The sequence below is a fragment of the Lepisma saccharinum genome, chromosome 9 (genome assembly GCF_977018435.1).
Source record: "Lepisma saccharinum chromosome 9, izLepSacc3.1, whole genome shotgun sequence".
In the NCBI taxonomy this organism is placed as follows: Eukaryota; Metazoa; Arthropoda; class Insecta; order Zygentoma; family Lepismatidae; genus Lepisma; species Lepisma saccharinum.
In genome coordinates, this window is record NC_139237.1 from 37,158,352 (window position 1) to 37,165,991 (window position 7,640).

Below are 7,640 nucleotides of genomic sequence, written 5' to 3' on the forward strand. Positions count from 1 at the left end.
TTGCTTTGTGAACTTTCATCGGCTTCGAAATACTTCATTTTCTTCAAGAGCATAATATCGTTTAATAACCGGCGATAAGATTCCTCAACCCTAAATTTCTGGATTAAAGTATAATAATATAGGAGTATGGAAATCTGAAAGGGGGCGAGGATGGCCACATCTCCCCTTTAGAAAACGAATGTCAGCTAAAAGTATATATTTCACGCGTATAATTTGATCCCAGTCATAGTAATGTACATTAATTTATTATAATGGGAATGCAGGAATGCAATAATTTCGAATTCAAGTGGTGTTTCTTGAGGGGGCAACACTATTATCTGGTTAATATGCCCCATGGAAAAATACCTTGCTTGTCCCTGCGTCGAAAATATCGGCAGACGTCAATGATTAGGGGGTGGGGCATGTGCCCCCCTCCCCTTTGCACCCCGTGCGCACGTCTATGACTACTCATTTCTACATTAGTTGGAAGCTGTATTCAATTTCGAGCCAAAAATGTAATTTTCAAATCAGGGTTGTTAAACGTCCACGAACCCATAAATTCTATTGGGTTCTATTGGGTTCCGCAACAAGACCGGAACCTTCTTTATCGCACAGTTTTAATTCGGTCCAAGTTGCGTATTCTTTCATTTCAATATGGAACTTATACCGTCTTTAAATTGATCAGGAAAGAAGGTCCCTGTGCCGTATTTCAATTGATCCGGAGAAAATGTTCCTGGAACGAATTGAAATATTTTAAACATAAAAAGGCTGTTTACGGTCCAGATCCATTTATGCTTCCTAATATTCCCTGCTGAACCGGAATTGAATTGATTTAAAATTCCTGACCCTTTAACAACCCTGGTTGAAATTCATTTTTTTACAAACAACCATATTTTTAACGGCTATTTCACATTAATCCCATACGATATACTGAGTTATTTTTCGCAATGTTCAAAAGAAAGGTAAGAGATTTGGGCTATTCCTTTTTCTTCCTTGATGTTTAATAGATTATATTTGTCACGCGCCTATAACGTTACCAGCTAACATTTGTGAATTGTTCTTTCCTTGTAACGTTAACATCTACCATACTGAATTTATTTACGTTCCTTATGCAGATGGTATGTACCCAACTGCATTTTGTTCCGTTCCGCTACAGTGGTTTACATTTTGTTACATTCCTATGTAACGTTAATTAACCATATTGCCTTTCACTTCGTTCCGTTACGGAGGATTGCATTCATTACGTTCCTATGTACCGTTATTTACTACCATGTTGCATTTCGTTAGGTTTTTTTGTAACGCTAGTATATACCATATTGCATTTCGTTACTACGTTCCTTGTAACGGTAGTATATACCATATTGCATATTACGTTATGTTCCAATGTGCTCATTTCGTTCCGTTCCTTTATAACGTTAATATCTACCACAATACATTTTGTTACGTTCCTTGTAACGTCAATCTATAACATATTGCATTTCGTTACGTTACATGGGTACCAGCAGTGAAACCATACTCTTCCTCCTACAAAATGGAACGTACCGTGTAACGCAAATTGGGTACGTTACGACTCCCTGGTCCCAAGGTGATTCCGAACAAACTCTTCCACTGTACTGGAAAGAGGTCATTGAGAAATTGTTACCAACGCTGCATCATAGTCGTTGAAATGTTGAATGTTACAAAGTTCGTCGTAGATGGAAATAGCCTAGGCTTTCCTAGACATGCAAACTTGATAGCAATGAGTGTTAATATCGTCCCGTCCCGTGGAATTTTAAAAAGTCGAACGGCTTTCGAATAGAACATTGTTAAGTGCGGTTGTTGTTGTTTTGAATATGTGTATTCTTGTGCAAGCCAGTATAGAAGAAGACATTCGTATTTACACGAAATTGTCGTACGTAGAAAGTGTTCAAGCTGAAAAGTAACGCCCAGCGTGGGGCTCGAACCCACGACCCTGAGATTAAGAGTCTCATGCTCTACCGACTTTTTTTTTTTTTTTTTTTTTTTTATTTTTTTTTTTTTTTTTTAAAAGGAAAGCCCCTATGCGGAAGCTTCCCCCATCACACTTCATTCACTCATATCATTTCATTCATATTTCAATTTCAAGACTTTTCAGGACAGACAATCACAAACATCCATGGCCGAGCCGGGAATCGAACCCGGGACCCCTGTACTGAGCTAGCCGGGCTCCGTTGCGACTTTCGAAGTGTCACGAATATCATTGCATTCCATTTGTAACAAAATCTGAAAGCGTATACCATTCTTCACACAATCGAATCCGTCCAGTATATCTTCCAACAGCATGTCGTGGAGTGGGCAATTACAAGAAGATGGAAGGACACAGTTCGCTAAAGAGGCACTTATTTTGCCTCTGTAATCTGTGTGTGCCTGCTTACGTCATTCTGCCTTATTTCTTCTACATAGCCTGCGTGAACTGAAATGAAAAGATGTTATCAAAGCAAGCGTCAGTAACAGGAGCATTGCTTTATTTGACACACACTACTCAAGATTAACATCTTTCAGGGGAACATAGGTGAAGACGGTTTTGGAGGAAATGGCTCTAAGCAATACATACCCTTGTTTGGAAATCACAAATTCTAGCATATCAAGTTCGTCATTGGGGATTCATCTTCACAAGCAAGAAGATGATGGTAATTTTGATTTGAAGCGTGCTTTTCCTGCCACAATTGTTAAATCGCGGTGAAGTGTGTGGTTGGAAGAAATGGATGAATAAGCAATCACAGAGAACCCTAGCAATAGAATGCTTGTGGTGATATAGAAAGTCGAGAACTTGACGCCCCGCCATACTTACTGAGTACAATTGGAAACAAAGAGAACCTCTCAAAGCATCACATATAGAATGTTTTGTTTCACGAGTAGCATTTTCTCTTCAATGGGAATAGAGTTTCCCAATAGCTGCCTGAAGGCAGTCACATGAGTTTGTTACATCATTGTATGATTTGAAGATCACAACCTGTCAACTTTACTTCCACAACCGGATCTATCAGGTCAAGAGTGTGGTGTAGTTTGATGGTAATCGGGGATGTAACTCAGTGGTAGAGCGTTCGCTTTGCATGTGATCGGGTTCGATCCCCGGGATCTTCATTTTTCTTCACTTTACCTATTAGCAGCGTCGTTGCTGCGAGAAGCTCGTTCACGTCCCAAGGTGATTCCGAACAAACTCTTCCACAGTATCATAATCGTTGAAATGTTGAATGTTACAAAGTTCGTCGTATATGGAAATAGCTAAGGCTTTCCTAGACATGCAAACTTGATAACAATGAGTGTTAATATCGTCCCGTCCCAAGGAATTTTAAAAAGTCGAACGGCTTTGGAATAGAATATTGTTAAGTGCGGTTTTTATTTGTAATATGTGTATTTTTGTGCAAGTCAGTATACAAGAAGACATTCGTACATATACCTGAGCCGGGTTGGAACCTACGCCGTCCCGCAGCGAACGATCTCAAGACGAGTGAACGCCTTAACCCGCTAGGTTACGGGGTTAATATTGAATAACATATACAACGAATATATATATATATATTTTCAATAAAAGCTGGAATTTTTTACGTGGCTGCTAAGAATTTTCACATTAACGTTCCACTTGTTCTTGATCTTGCGTGATTTGCAAAGCAAGAACACATTCTGTAAGATGTTTAATATCGAGTAGTTACTCTCAAACCCATTACATTCTTATTAAATTATTTAAAAGGAATACCCCTACGCGGTGGTATCCCCCGTCATTCACACTTTTCAACTTTTTACAATATTCTCAGTTTATCACGTTTGGACAAACATAAATACCCATGCCTTATTCGCGACTCGAACCCGGAACCCCTGGCTTTGCAGCGCGCTGTGCTAACCACTTTTTATTTTTTAAAAAAATAAGGGAAATACCCCCTACACAAAGGTATCCCTCACCATTCGCACTTTTACACTTTTGTTACAGTTTCTCAGTTTCTTATCATCTGGACAAACATAAATACCCATGTCTTACCCAGGACTCGAACCCGGAACCCCTGGCGTTGTAGCGCGCTCTGCGAACCTCTCTCTTTTTTTAAAAAAAAATTAAAAGGAATACCCCTGCGCGGTGATATTCCACGTCATTCACACTTTTTCAACTTTTATACTTTTCAATTTTTACAGTATTCTCAGTTTTTCACGTTCGGACAAACACAAATACCCATGCCTTACCCGGGACTCGAACCCGGAACCCCTGGCGTTGTAGCGCGCTGTGCTAACCTCTCCGCCACGGAGCTCGACCACCACTCGGCCACAGGGTCCAGCATTTGCCTGCATTTGCCCACTTCAGCGCTACGAGTGATTATCGTAACTAGGTGTCGAAAATCTTCTACAACGGCTGGGGGTACGACGTGCTGACCCCATGTCACCCCAATAGCGGTTGAAGTTCTCCACACCTCTATGGAGGATTGTGGGAGGGAGACAGGCAGTCGGGAGATAGGCCAAGGGCCTTCGAGGGATCTCGCGCTATGGGTTATTTATTATTTATTTATTTAAGAAGGAAGAATCTAAGGTGTTTTTCGAAATTAGCAGGTGAAATCATGGATTAAAAATGCACGTGGTATGCACTTCCCACATCCCATTATCCCATGTATTCGAGATTCTGTGGACACAAATAAATAAAAAATCGCTGTATAATTGCGGATTCGAAAAATTTGGTGCCTCATTGGCAACTAAAAAATAAAACAATTCTGTAACCGGGCTCGAACACGCATCCTTCAGATCGTAAAACCGTAACACTAACCAGTCACCTACACTTTCTATTGATACGTGTTTTTTTTTTTTACTTATCGTGTAAGTTTTCGAATTGTTTCACTACTGGCGACGCGAATTTCTTCTCGCTTATTTTCTTTCAGATGTAGTTGTTTTTCCAGACCGATTCACTTTTTTTTACCTTTTGTCACCCACGGAGATCCTTATGGAATACATTATTGAAACGTAACTCCCAGAAAAGAGAGAATATGTTAGTTTCAAGAAACTTGAAGTGGGAATGGTGTGTTCAGTCACACATTTGACCTTAATATTTTTCATATTTGAAGTTTTGCTTTCAACGCCACCATCAACCTAGCATTTTCTTTCTGGACAGATAGTACATATTTTGTACTTTGATATTGCATAAGAATCCGGGGTCTAGTTATAAGTGAAGGCATCGAAAGTGATAACATTGGATTTCCACACTAGGGAAATTCCTCTTTCACGATTGGCAACACTGCTCCAAACCTCTAAAAGCTCTCATATAGCTGCCACGTGCCTCAAGAGTTTCCTTTGCCACGTTCTGTTGCCGAAATAAAAATAAGGCCGTGCGAAATCAGGCATTCAGAAATAGGAGGAGCACAGATAGCTACAATCAGTACAACTCTTCTCCACTTGTGTGTAGAATGTATTATCAAAGACTGCTCTTGCAAGGCGAAAGACTGCCTACTCTAACTCGGAACCGAAGGAGCTGGTGGATAATATCAATGCTTATTTCCTTTTAAAAAATTTCTTTAAAATACAGGGTGGTCACAAATTATTTAACCCATTTCCGTGATGGCTGATGAATAGTAGAACAAAAAAGAGTTGATGCAGCCATATTATACATGGAATCATAAATCATTTCAAACAATTATTCCTTACACGTGTCCAAGCTTTAACAACAAGTTCACGTTTTCATGTTGAAACCAGCTGAAAATCTTGTATCAAATCACTTATTATGTAGGCAACTAATTTTTCACAATCGTAATAACAAGTTGTTAACCAGAGGATCATTTAATTAATTCTAGAGAAATGAACTCTTTTCTGAGGACAGTCTTAGATCTTAACACGTTGTGACATCTGCTGTTGGTACGTGGCATCCGGACAAAAGGAGACGTCAGTTCATCAATGAACAGTTGATCAATCATGATTTTGAGAAGAAATCCCAAGTCTGACTTTCGGCGGCGAAGAGACAGATCCCGTATTTAAGGACTGAATAGAATTTAGAATTATTTGAGAGGGTCAGACATCTATGTTTAACTATTCAGATTTGCTGCTAAGTAAAAGTTAGTTACCATACATGTTAATTGTGTAATATTTATATGATTTCACTTTGCTAGTAGTCTTGACGAAAACTTAGAGAGAGAGATTGTTTTCTTATTACGTGTAATACTGCTTCTTTCATAATTATGACATGTTTAGTGGCCTGTTGGTCTAGGGGTATGATTCTCGCTTCGGGTGCGAGAAGTCCCGGGTTCAAATCCCGGACAGGCCCAACACTTTTTATCTTTCCATCTGTGTACTTGGCAAGAACGTAATGAAAATCCATCGTTTTTATAGTATATTTATTCATTTCGTCCTCCTCCGTAACCGTGCGATCTAAGGCGTTGTGCTCTGGGCTCCAACTGCGGGACGTCATAGGTTCGAGTCCTCTTGTGTTCTGTCTCTTGGTTCTCGGCCTGTGTATAGGACCGGTGGCAACCCACCATCGTGAGGAAATTGGGGAGCTACGAGTGAGTAGCGTAATCCGGTCTCGAAAATCTATAACGACTGGGGGTTCGACATGCTGACCCCACTTCACCCCAAGATCTCCACACCTCTAGGTAGGATTGTGGGAGGGAGACTGGCAGTCGGGAGATAGGGCAAGGCCCTTCAAGGGCTGTTGCACCACGGATTATTATTATTATTTTTTCATTTCAATGATTAGTGCTTAACAAGAGAGGTTGTTTCCCCATTGTCCCCGGTTGTTTAAAATGCATTGTATGCCTGTGAAGAAATGGGAGTATCTCATAAGCCAGGACCTCAAATTTAGGTCATCTGTACCTCTCGGGAATATTATTGATTTTTGATTTAGTTTATTTTACTTCGCGTTTTGTGCCTCTTGGCTAATTTGCGAAGATGGGGATGAGTGATGAAATGATGAAATTGATGAATGGACATTCACAAACAACCAAGCCCGACCGGGATTCGAACCCGGGACCCTTGGCGTCGCAGCGCGATGTGCTAACCACTCGGCCACAGGGTCGGGCTCGGGAATATTAGTCACATATGATTTTTTGTAAGGTATGGATGCCTAGAGAGGGAAAATATGTGATAGCAAGACTTTGCCTTGTGTCTGATATTATTGGATTAGCAAGCATGGACAAAAAAAATAATAGCTTTCATATCTTTTTATAAATAGCATATAAATTCATCATAATATTGGGGAAAATAAATTAATTTCAATAGACTGATTATATCCAACAGTGTTTTAACAGGCGCCCGTGACGGAGTGGTTAGCACATCATTCATCCTCATCGTCGCCATTAGCCAGAAGTGGAAGAAAAGCGATGCTAAATATAAAAAATCGAAACAAAATCAAAGACAAAAACAAAAAATGCAGATGAGAACACGATTGAAAACTTAGCAGGCCATATTATCGAACAACTGAAATTGAAAATTTCTGGTGTTGTTGCATTTGTGCTCGCAATTGATAAAAATACGGACTGTGGGATTGCTCAGTTGGCTGTATTCATTCGTGGATGTGATTCATATCTCAGTGTGACAAAAGAAACTGCTTGACATGATTCCTCTCCGTGACACCCATCAGGAGAAGAAATTTCCAAGCAAATGGAGGTCATTTTGCAAAGGTACGGTCTTCCTTTATTCAACTTGGTAATCTATATAATTTATAAATTAAAGTTAAAATA

At 39.9% G+C, this 7,640-nt stretch overlaps 1 non-coding gene across 1 annotated transcript; it reads left to right on the forward strand.

Moving 5' to 3' along the window:
* The first annotated feature begins 6,154 nt into the window (after positions 1-6,154).
* TRNAP-CGG (transfer RNA proline (anticodon CGG)) lies at positions 6,155-6,226 on the forward strand. Its single transcript has one exon. It is a non-coding gene; the product is annotated as a tRNA-Pro (tRNA).
* Positions 6,227-7,640: the final 1,414 nt, after the last annotated feature.